Raw genomic sequence first — 11,748 nt, forward strand, 5'->3', positions numbered from 1 at the left:
ACCTTTCTAGGAGAGAACTAAATTGTTCCAGTATACCTGCTGTCAAGTCCATTCTTGATCAACAGAAATATTGTTTGAATATAACTAGAGGCACTGTGAGTGAACTCACAAAATGATACCCCGCTATATTTTCTAAAGTGCCCATTTAAATTTTGTAAATGTGAACATGACTTGCCAAAAATACCTTGGTTAAAAAATGACACATCATCTGGTCATAAGTAATCTTTTTAAGTGACATATGGACACCCAATGTTTCTTCATTAGAAAATTCTAGACCTGCCATGAATTTAAACACTTTTTATACCAAAGACCTTGAATTTGCCACAATGAGCTTGATTTTAACATACCCTAAAGTCATACATGTAAACAGTTTTTGTACCATATATGAGCTTCCAATGATTTTCCGTTACAAAGTTATAGTCTGGAGAAGAAATTTATACATTTTATACCAGTGAACTTGAATTTGAAACAATGAGCTTATGTCAAAGTTATGACACAGCCTCAGGTCATAAGCAATCTTTGTAACAAGTATAAGCTTCCATTGATTCTTCATTACTAAGTTATAGACCGTACAACAGTTATATTCTCTTACTATCAGTGACCTTAAACTTGCAGGAATGAGCTTTGGTCAAGGTCATAACAAGGTCATCCCTAGCATGCGCGGATCTAGAGGGGGGTGGTGGGGGGTCCGGACCCCCCCCCCCTGGAATTTGCAGAGGTATTTAAAGTATATAACGAAGCAAATAAAAAATGACTTTGGACCCCCCCCCCCCCCCCCTGGACCCCACCACAACCATCACGAAATAGGTATTTTTCAGGTCGGGGAACAACAAAGCTTTATGAGAAACGTGATGACTTCAACTTTTCAATCGTCAACTTCCCTTACTTATGTAGCAATATACCGTTATCATCTGCATATGGGGTTCATGTCTCTCAGTTGATTCGATACGCAAGAACATGCTCTACATATGAACAATTTCTAAAACTAGGCAAACTATTGACAAACAAGTTGATGAAACAGTCTCGTTTGAAGTCATCATTTTGCAAGTTTTACGGCGATACAATGACCTTGTCAGCACATACAACCTTTCATTGAGTCAAATGCTGACTGACGTTTTTCATACTATATAATTGTTAGGCCATTATTTATACACTGAACTGTCTACAGATTTTTCCGGGGTTTTTTCCCGTTCATGAGAAGGAGCACACGACAGGTGTGCCAGGTCGGCAGGGGATGCTCACTCCTCCATGGCACCTGATCCCACCTCTAAATTTTGAGGTCCGTGTTTGCTCTGCTCCAAATTTGTATCGTTTCATTTGACTTTCGAGATTGAACACTGTTCGTTATCTTCATATTTCACTTCCAATAATTCTTTATAAGATATATAGCCTGGACAAGAATTTTATACTTTCTCTGCCAGTGATCTTGAACTTGATGAAATGACCTTGGGACAAGGTCTCGACGCACTCTCGGGCATAAGCAATCTCTGTATCATGTATAAGCTTCCAGTAATTCTCCATTACAAAGTTAGATCTCTGACAAGATTGTACGGACAGACAGTTAGTTGGACAGACGGACAAGGTGATTTCTTGGTATACCCCCCCCCCCCCCCGGGCCAAGCTTCGTTTGCAGTGGGTATAATTAGAACTTGGTTCTTTTTGTTGAGAACTGAATTGCAAACATAGCCGAGACCCGTTTATTCATGAATTCATCAGTAACATTGCTTGTCTGGATTTAGTTCATTATTTATTCTTCTTTCTTCCCCAAGAGAGCCTGTAAGAAAAGATGAAGTGAAAGCACATAATTCCATCTGAATTTTTTTCAGAGAGAGAGAGAGAGAGAGAGAGAGAGAGCTTTCGGAAAAGTTTTGATATAACTTTTAAATGGGAATAAATGTCTTGAATGACTACAGTAAGAAACACTACTATAACTCCCTCCCCGTGATATGTGTCCTCTACGAGAGAACTACTTGGTATCCTCACAATGTCACGGGTCCTGAGTCTACTGGCCATGGGTGGATCTACGATCTCCGACGTTGTGAGGATGCCAAAATAATATCAAGATCTTGATTCCAGGTCACAACTAATTAGAAACAGGATTGAGCAGTGAGATCTGAAAATCATGTCTGGGTCATAGTTTTGAATCCATTGATTGGCTATGTTGTCACTGATGGTCTAATGGTTGTGTCATGACCTTATCTCTAAGTCAACTCAAGTCATAACTAATTAGCTCAAAAGTCTAAATCACTCAGACACTGGCCAATGAAAAGTGACAATATTGAAAATTCAGTAAAATATATAGTTTCCTATACGCCTACATTGCATTATTGTTTTTTGATACTGATACGAGGACATCTCGCCATGGTCTTGAAGCAGGTCTGGACGATTTCCAAATATGGAAGTCAAGAACGATAACCGTGAATTGCTATAAATACACAGAATAAACAAGGTGCTAATCCTTCTGACCAATCAGATAATGGCATTTAGACAAACCCATGAAAAAATAAATAAAACACGTGGTTTTAAAGTTTTTTGCTCAAAAGATTGTTAGAACTGATTGGGCAGAAAAATATTTACGTGTATATGATGTATATTTATAGCAATTTTCAGTTATCGTTCTTAACTTCCATATTTGGAAAACCTGTAAAGAGAAGGATTTAAATTGGGGAAAGGGGAGACAATATACATGTGTATAATTATTGAATCAGCATGAGTATGACAATCGTCCGGCAGATCCTCATCATTTGTAGGAACAAGAAAACATTGATGCTGCCATCAATTGTCGCCCGGGAAATTAATGAAGTAAAATCTTGATCATCAAACCGCTTCGATTTGTGTGATAAAGGCATACATCGGAATGATCGAAACTATAGTCGGAAAGCTTCTAATCGGATGAAAATCGAACAAAAACGATACCGTTTTAAACGTTATCATTTCCACAAGTAACTATTACCGTTCACGGTAGCTCAGTCGGTAGAGCGCTCGCTCCGTGATCGGGAGGTCGTGAGTTCGAATCTCGGCCGCGACTGACCTAAGTCGACAAAAAATAGGTAGCATCTGTTCCTTCGCCATGCGAAGTGAAGTGAAAGTTGCGGGTCCTTCGGATGAGACCTTAAAAACCGAGGCCCCGTGTCACGACAGGCGCTGGCACGATAAAGATCCCTCACTGCTCAATGGCCCTGAGTGCCGAGTAAAGGTTAAAATTTGAAGCCCTTCACCGGTATATGGAGACGTCTCTATATGAGTGAAAAATTCTCGAATGGGACGTTAAACAACATACAATCAATCAATCAAGTAACTGTTGGCTGCATAAAATATAAATTAAAATCAGATACATTTATCACCTATCGTCAAAAATATATTTGACTTAATGAATATGAAACACAAACAGTGTAACGTACGTTTTTATGCGATAAGTAAAATTTAATGTTCTAAAAAAAAAAGGGGACCTGTCGATTTGTCGATAGTAAATGATAAGCTACTTTTTATATTGCATATGAAAAACGTATATTTTTTAAGATGTACTTCATGGAAGTAAATACATTGTGTATCTCGTAATTTATAAAGGGAAAGAATATTATGATGTATAATCCTTTTAATGTATAGTTAACCTTTAATTCTGAATAACTTCTCCCATCTCAATCCCATACACCAAAACTTAAACATATGTATAGAGCAGCCCGATCCTCCGGGCTGCAATTACCCGGATATTAAAACAAATACATCCACTTATATCCTTTTTTCAGTAAAAGCAGAACCTCCAACCAGTTTCATACTTTACACCAGTGGCATTCTGAAAGAAAATGACGAATTAATTTTGTCTTGCTCTGCAAATGTTGGAAACCCCGATGGATTTGTTGCGATATTGAAGCTGAATAAGTCAAATAAACTATTGTTAATTAATAAGTCAACTTCAGTACTTGGAAAGACTGCGAACTGCACAGCGATTGCAAATCTTAATATAACTACATTGTTTCCCGGGATGACAATGGTGCGATTTTCAGATGTTCTTCACAAAACAGACAAACACAGAAACCTGTTCCTTATAAAGACACAACAGCAATAGATGTTTATTGTAAGTGACAAATCCCTGAAATCTAAATGATTACATCATTATATAGTTATGTAAAGCATATTTAATGATACTGTCTTTGGTTCAAAGGAGTTAAAAAAGCAGTGTTGACTGAACTGTGAGATATATGTACACTAATATTTGAACAATAAAAAGATTGTCGTTGTCATCTTTTACATCATTGACTTTTGAAAGATTTGTGCTTTCAATTATAGATATATGTAATGTGGCATACAATGATGAAATTTATTGTTATGTTTTAGATGGACCTTCGAATATTACAATGCATAGTTCGTCCTCTGATCGGGATTTATATATCGGAGCAAATGTCAATCTCACATGCAGTTCTGATGGAAACCCAGATCCTACTTTGAAATGGAAATTTAATTCCAGCGACATTCCAAACGACAAGAGATACATCTTCAGTAGGGACAATAAAACGTTGCGTCTGATGAACATGAATTTCGATGACAGTGGCATTTACTCTTGTTTGGCCTTAAATTTCATTGATGGGGGAATAAAGAAGATGTATTCATATTTAACACTTAAAGTCCAAAAAAGAGATGTACCAATAAACCAGCAAACATGTGGAGAGAATTTGTGTGGAATAACCGAAAGTTGCACAGAGATGAATGGTAGAGCTGTCTGTACCACAAATATTTGGAATTCTCTGTCTTTCCTGTTTATATTTCTCACAATTGTTTTTGTGTTGACAACAGTGATTTTGTGTATAAAACAGAAAGGAGACTTAAGAAGCGGTAATATTGTGACACTGGGGTAAGTTGACAGTTCATGTAGCTGTACTTATGGATTTCTAATATCTTTTTATGTATACAAATGGCCATGGAAAAGCAGAAATACTTTTATTGTGAGGACGACAACAAAAACTGAGTAGAAAATCAACCAAGTCGTAGAGAACTCCCATCCTCACATGATTTTTATATCAATAATCTTGACTTTGCACAACTGAGTTTAGAATGTAAAGTGGGTTCTACATATGTAGTTTCCATTTTTGAATTGTTCCGGCCCAACCAATGTATTGAAATTTAATTAAAGAAACCGCCAACTGAAGAAAGTTTTTTTTAAAATCAAGTCTCATAATACTAAACATTGTGATTTTGGTGAATTGATGCCATTTGTTTTATATATTTATGCCAATGCACCATTTTAGGAAATATTATCTATGTTGAACATAAGTAAGGAGGTACGTTATAAATCTGTACGTAAGCTCACACCTTTCACTTCGCCTATTATTACACTATTATTCTATACATTAGATTTATGCATATTCGTATGCACATTACAAAACAATGTGCTAATATTTCATTATTTCTCTCTGAGCAAACAAATTTAATCTTTAAAAAATGTATTTAAAACTCTATATACACAAACCCTGTACAGCGAAATATGCTTACAAGAAAATATTTAAGAAATGGTGTGTTAAACAATTTATATTTCAAATTGTATAATAATTCAATTGTTAAAGTTTAAATTTGTGCTTGGTTCGAAATTCTATAACCTTCAACATTTTTTTCTTACAGAGGCCATCATTCGAAGGAAAGTACTGGACATGCACAATATGAAGTTTTGAACGCAGCAGAAACAACGGATGCAACAGGAACAAATGGTACTGAGAATACAAGATATGAAGCTTTAAATTCCATAGAACAAATGAGCGTATTAAGGGAAAGAAATACGATAAACACAGAGTATGAAACCTTGAAAGGAGAGACGAGTGTGTCAGGAATTCGAAAATGTGACACCGGGAATGGAAGATATGAAGTTTTAAACAGAACTGACCAAACAAATGCATCAGGGAATGGAGACACTATGAATGCAAGATACGAGGTTTTGAACATGGCGGGAAAATCGAATGTCTATGAGAAAATTGAAGCTAATCATAGAAAACATTAAAATTAAAATCCGCAGAATAAAGATATGCATTAAGGCAAAATGACTTGCGGGATTCATTATTTGTACTGTGTCTGCAAAATTAACTGTTTTGAACACGGCATAATGAAAAGAGTAGAAGTTACCAGTATTTTGTAATTTCAGCTAAATAGAAACACTATGCTGACAGAGACACTTTACGAAAAAGCAATAACATGTTTATAGAAGGAGCAGATAGGATCGTAGTGATTTTGAATATCTACTTTGTAAAAAATATAAACTTTCTCCATTGTATTTTTAATTTCTGTTCGTTTTCTTATCTTTACTACGAAATCACCCATTGATAGAGTGCGGTGTATCTTTACTCATTTAAGCATTTACTAATAGAAATTGAATTTAATGAAACTGAAACTGCATAACACGTCCGGGAATGACTTGTGTTTGTCACACATGTATATCAGTTACATGTATTACTAGTGAGTTCTCAGTTTATTAGACAATTCTAACCTTCCTTCCTTTTGTCACGTTCATAAAGAAAAACTGATGTCATCAGAGTGCTTTCTTTTCTTTCATTTCCTTATTGATAATAGAGTTTCATTACTTCCTTACTTTTTAAAGCTAACACCGGATATTAACAGGGTTTTACACATAGCTAGATCAGCTAATTACTGTGCGTCTTCATAATTATTATGATCAATTAAAGCATATAAAGGCACCGGTATTATTAAAACTGTATATGTTGCATATTTTTCTCAAAACAAACAATCATAGATACGTTGATAACAAACTAGCTAATTAGGAAACATCATTATGTACAATACATACATTCTATTACTGTTAATTAATTACTTAGTAATATATTGTCATAATTATCACAGTATAAAAATCACTGTTTCTTTAAAAATATTTTGGACTTAACTTCTTATTTTTGTTATCTTAAAGATAACAAAGCTAATTGTTTAATTAGTCAGCGATAATTTTCCTATCTTAGATCTATTATTACAAACGGACACAGTGTTATGCCTCAAGAATTGTTTCTTCTTATAGAATCGTTGTATTAATTCCTGTTTTCTATGTCCAAGACATCAAACCGTTACGTATATATTTAATTAATTAATACATGTGAATCTTCCTATTAGTTTACTTGATTTCAACATCTGTCATTTTAAACTAATTATGTAGATTCTTATAACCTCAATCTTTAGAATATTTCAATCTTTGGAATATAAATCTACACTTTGACTAGAGGAGTCTGAGCATAGAGGTCAGTAACGGCCCAAACCGACTCCCTTTAACATTATTAGTTGATCCATTATTTGTTTTTTCTCTGGAATTGCATATTGGTAAATTGCGAAGGTATATATACAAATAATGGAAAAATAATTCAGTTAATGGAAATTTGATTTGATTAATTAGTTTTGTTTTAATGTGTTGAAAGAAAATATCTATGCCATTTGACGTCTTTGTGGTAGCCTTCTTATTTTTATTATAATCACTTTTTAGTACAACATATTTCTCTTTTTTGCATTTTTGTATTGCAAACAAAATCACTGCATCAACCACATAATTGCGAAATGTTGACTTTAAACGAGATTGTTGATATCCATTATAAATAATATGTGTCAACTTCATTTACAGGTGATAAATGTTGTATTATTCTAGTTATACAATTTTGACAACAAGATTGTTCACTGATAAGTTCACTCTTACTGATTGGCTTACTGTTATCAAACAGGTTATGATTTCGGGGAAAAACATTTATCTTTAGATATAATAAGTTAATGCATTAAAGATTACTCCAGTTTTGTGTTAGCGGGCTTGTCATTTTCCTTATCTGTGAGAGTTATAGCTGCAGGTTCGGGTTGCACTGGCCTTGGACAGAGAGCTTCTTCTGCGGAAAGCAGACTAACAGAATTTCTACATAGAATTATCTTCGACTTTAGTCCGACCCTAACCCAAGGGTCAATAATTTGGTTGAAAAATGAATTTACTTCAAAATGTTTTGCATAGTAATGATTTGGTGTACGTGACCTTGCTACCCTTGAAAAGATTTGTTTCTGTATATTCCTTTCTAAAACTCTGATTCCCTATTGTAAGCGCAACCCAACGTCAAACAGGACACAGCTCTTCAAAGGAAAAAAGGAAATTGAATCTATTACATCATGATGCTTGTATATACGATGGGAAAAACGCGAACTTTTTAAATATTTTATAAACTACCTGAACAAAATTATTCATTTTTGGCATAATATTGGGGAATGATTTCTTTGTCATTTTGGTTAAATAATATAAGGTTCTAATGCCATATGCATTTATAACAATATTTAAAGGGTGTTTAATAAAATAGCATTTAAAGTATTGTTCTCTTTATAACCAGGCTACATGGCAATATAATGTGACAAAAATTATATCCTAAGAAACTTTATGATCTGGAGTACTCTTGTGTAACAAATCAATACTCTGCCTTCATAAATAACAAAGATATGACGTTATATGCACAATCACTATTCATTAGATAATGCCAAAAAGGGCGACGTCGAGTGATAATGCGGCGCACCAAAATATCACTCAATGTTGTGTGGAGCGGAAGTTGACTCCTGTTCATACGGAAAAAATGCTGGGAACGAGGGAATGATACAAAAAAATGTATCAATCACAGGTTTATACATATTATAAGAGGTTCAAATATGAATGGACTTGTTATCTGATGGAAGAACGTTTGGTAGACCAACAAAAATGACGACAAACTGAAAAGGCAGGAGCTGGACGTCAAACATGGAGACCACCGTTAAGTATTCGAGCAGTTAGGTTTATGATCGGGGTTGGGAAATTGTCTATTAAAGGAATTTATTCCTTGATTTATTCTTAACTGTGAAATGGATAACTCGATATCCAAAAGAAAATATAATGCACTATCGAAATTATGCTTCAAATGATTTTTTTAAAGACGCACGATTCCTGAACAAATTCAAAATCTCCACGAGCTACGTTTTGACGTCGTCGGTGTTGCGCCGGAAGCTATTTTGAATGGTTCGTTTACCAAAGAGAAAAATGTAATTTATAGAGATATATTACTGAAATTATTGTGAATTACTTATAAAATGTTGATTTTAATGCATGCCCATTTTTAACTTTATAATATTAGTGAAACGAAAAATATTGAAAATGTTCGCATTTTTCTGGGACAACCCTCGTAGATATGCCTAATCATGGCTTTGCTATTTGTCTAATTTTTTCCCTACATATTCCCGTGCATGTAAAACTTGTGGCCCCGTTCTACCTCTGATGGCCATAATTTGAACAAACATGAATCTACACTACCTGAACCTGAGTATGCTTGCATTAATATGGCTAATTATAGTCCTGCTGTTAGTCATCAGAAGATTTTTTAAAATAAAAAATCCTAACATTTCCATGTAAAACTTTGATTTCATACTGTGGTCCCACCCTATCCCAAGAGGCAATGATTTGAACAAACTTGAATCTATAGTACCTAAGGATTCTTGCATATATTAATATTAATCATGTTCTTGTTCATCAGAAGATTTTGAGGGTGTTTCCTATATATTCCCATGTTAAACTGTGATCCCCCATTGTATCTTCACCCTATCCCCGGGGACCACGATTTGAACAATCTTGAATCTACAGAATCAGGAAGCTTTCATAAGTGTTTCATCTTTTCAGTGCTGAGAAGAATTTTGAAAGATGTCACCAAATTTACAGTAATTCTAAATCATCTCCCCTTGAAAGAGAGTTTGGGTCTTCTTTTAAACAAAATTGAATCCCCTTTACCCGAGGAGGCTTTGTAGCAAATTTGGTTGAAATTTGTCCATTGGTCATGGAGAAGAAGTCGAAACTGGTAAACAGACGGACAGACGAACAGCTAGGCGGAGTTCAATAATCAGCTCATACTTTGTTGAAAGTATACATTTTGTAAAAAATTAAAAAAAAATTATTTAAAAAATAATAAGAATTGAAGATATTTTTCTTAACTTTCTTAACTAACTGTGGTTTCCATGGTAACACATAATAAGGGGGAACATAATAGTTTTGTTGGTCAAACGTCATTTTCATATATGTGAAAGTTGTCTGCTGTGAACACTTTTTCAAACCAATAAAAGAAAAAAGTAGGTTAAAATTTTTAGTTTCCATCTGAAGCTTGATGATTCGTAACAATTGCCCATATTCACACCTATGTTTAAACCAGGTTTACCTGTAAGAAGGACTCACATTTTTTAAACCTGTTTCACACCTGCTTCTCAGGAGTGAGCTCATCTCAGAAATTAGGGTAAACCTAAACCTGGTCTAGGGTAGGTTTAAATGTTAAAGATAGTGTTATTCTAACTATGGAAGACCACATAGATGGAGTAGAAAGGCTGGAACTTATTGACCAACTGTTTGTAAGACGACCTAGAACTATCCGTGATAGATTAGATCCATTTCTTTTTTATGATGAGGAGGATTTTCTTGTGAGATTCCGTTTTTGTAAACGTGACACTCTCCGTATAATGGACATGCTTGGAAATGATCTAGATCCAAATCAGAGAAAACTGATGTCAGTTTCACCCCTTACTCAGATTTTGATAACCTTAAGATTTTTTGCTACAGGAGCATTTCAGCAAGTGAACGGGGATTTATTTGGCATTTCACAGGCAACAATAAGCAGGGTTGTTAAAAGAGTCTCTTAAAAATACAGCAATAAAGATAATAATAAAAGATCAGCATAAATGCCTTCAAGTTGTTAATGAAAAAAGAGAAAAAGAGGGGGAAAGGAGGGAAGGAATTTTCTAGAAAACGTCATACATTTATGAAATATTTTGACATCGAAAATGATAAAATACGTGCTTTATTTCTATCTAATAAAAATGATATCGTTTGATCCGCTCTAACAGATTGCTTCATAAGTTATGTAGAGATCTACTGGAGAGAATCAAAGGATTTAATATCAGTTAGATTGAATATTAATTACGCTTCCTTTGTTTGTAGATCTGCTAATATTTAGAAAAAAAGTATCATTTTAGACACAGGATGGTCACGGATTAAGTTAGTGTCTTACTTGACAAATGTTATCCCCCCCCCCCCAAAAAAAAAACATCAGGTAGCAGACGTTTATTTAGTAATCTATGTCAGAAAAGATAGTAGGTTTGATTAAATACCGTTCATGAAATATTCGGACTTTCAGTTACCGTGGGCTATTTTCGTTTATTACAACATTCAAACAAAAAATACAAACCAGGAAAAATTCTAAGAATCCTTCACTGATGACTATTTTTAGAACGCTACTCAAGGAATATATGCTTACCATATACATAAAATGTCCTTTATTTTGCTAATATACATTATACAAGTATGTAAGAATTAAAAAAAATCCTAGAACAAATTTTCCTTATTTAGGGAAATCATGCATATACGGAACGTTTATGAAATAAAAATACTTCCTTGATTACTGAAATCAACAAATCTATCCACTGAATATGTACACTTAATTTCGAGGTTGAATCATTTATATTGATTACCTTATAATGCATTTCAATCTTTAAATATTTTAGATTTCCAGATTTATATTTTCAGAATGTGAACAAAACAACTTAACATGCTCACGATATGCTGGTTTATCCTCCTTGTCCTCACAAAAGGTAAGAATTGAATTTATATTCAAAACGTCAGTTTTTGGTTGGGACATTTGATAAGCTTAATAATTTTTCTAAGAGAATTTTATTAAAGAAATCAATGACAGGCCATGAACTGATTTATTTAGAAAAGAAGTATTTTAGCTCACCTGTATA

The sequence above is a fragment of the Saccostrea echinata genome, unplaced genomic scaffold (assembly GCF_033153115.1).
Source record: "Saccostrea echinata isolate AGI-Se365-2 ecotype Australia unplaced genomic scaffold, CSIRO_AGI_Sech_v1 ptg000020l, whole genome shotgun sequence".
Taxonomy (NCBI): Eukaryota; Metazoa; Mollusca; class Bivalvia; order Ostreida; family Ostreidae; genus Saccostrea; species Saccostrea echinata.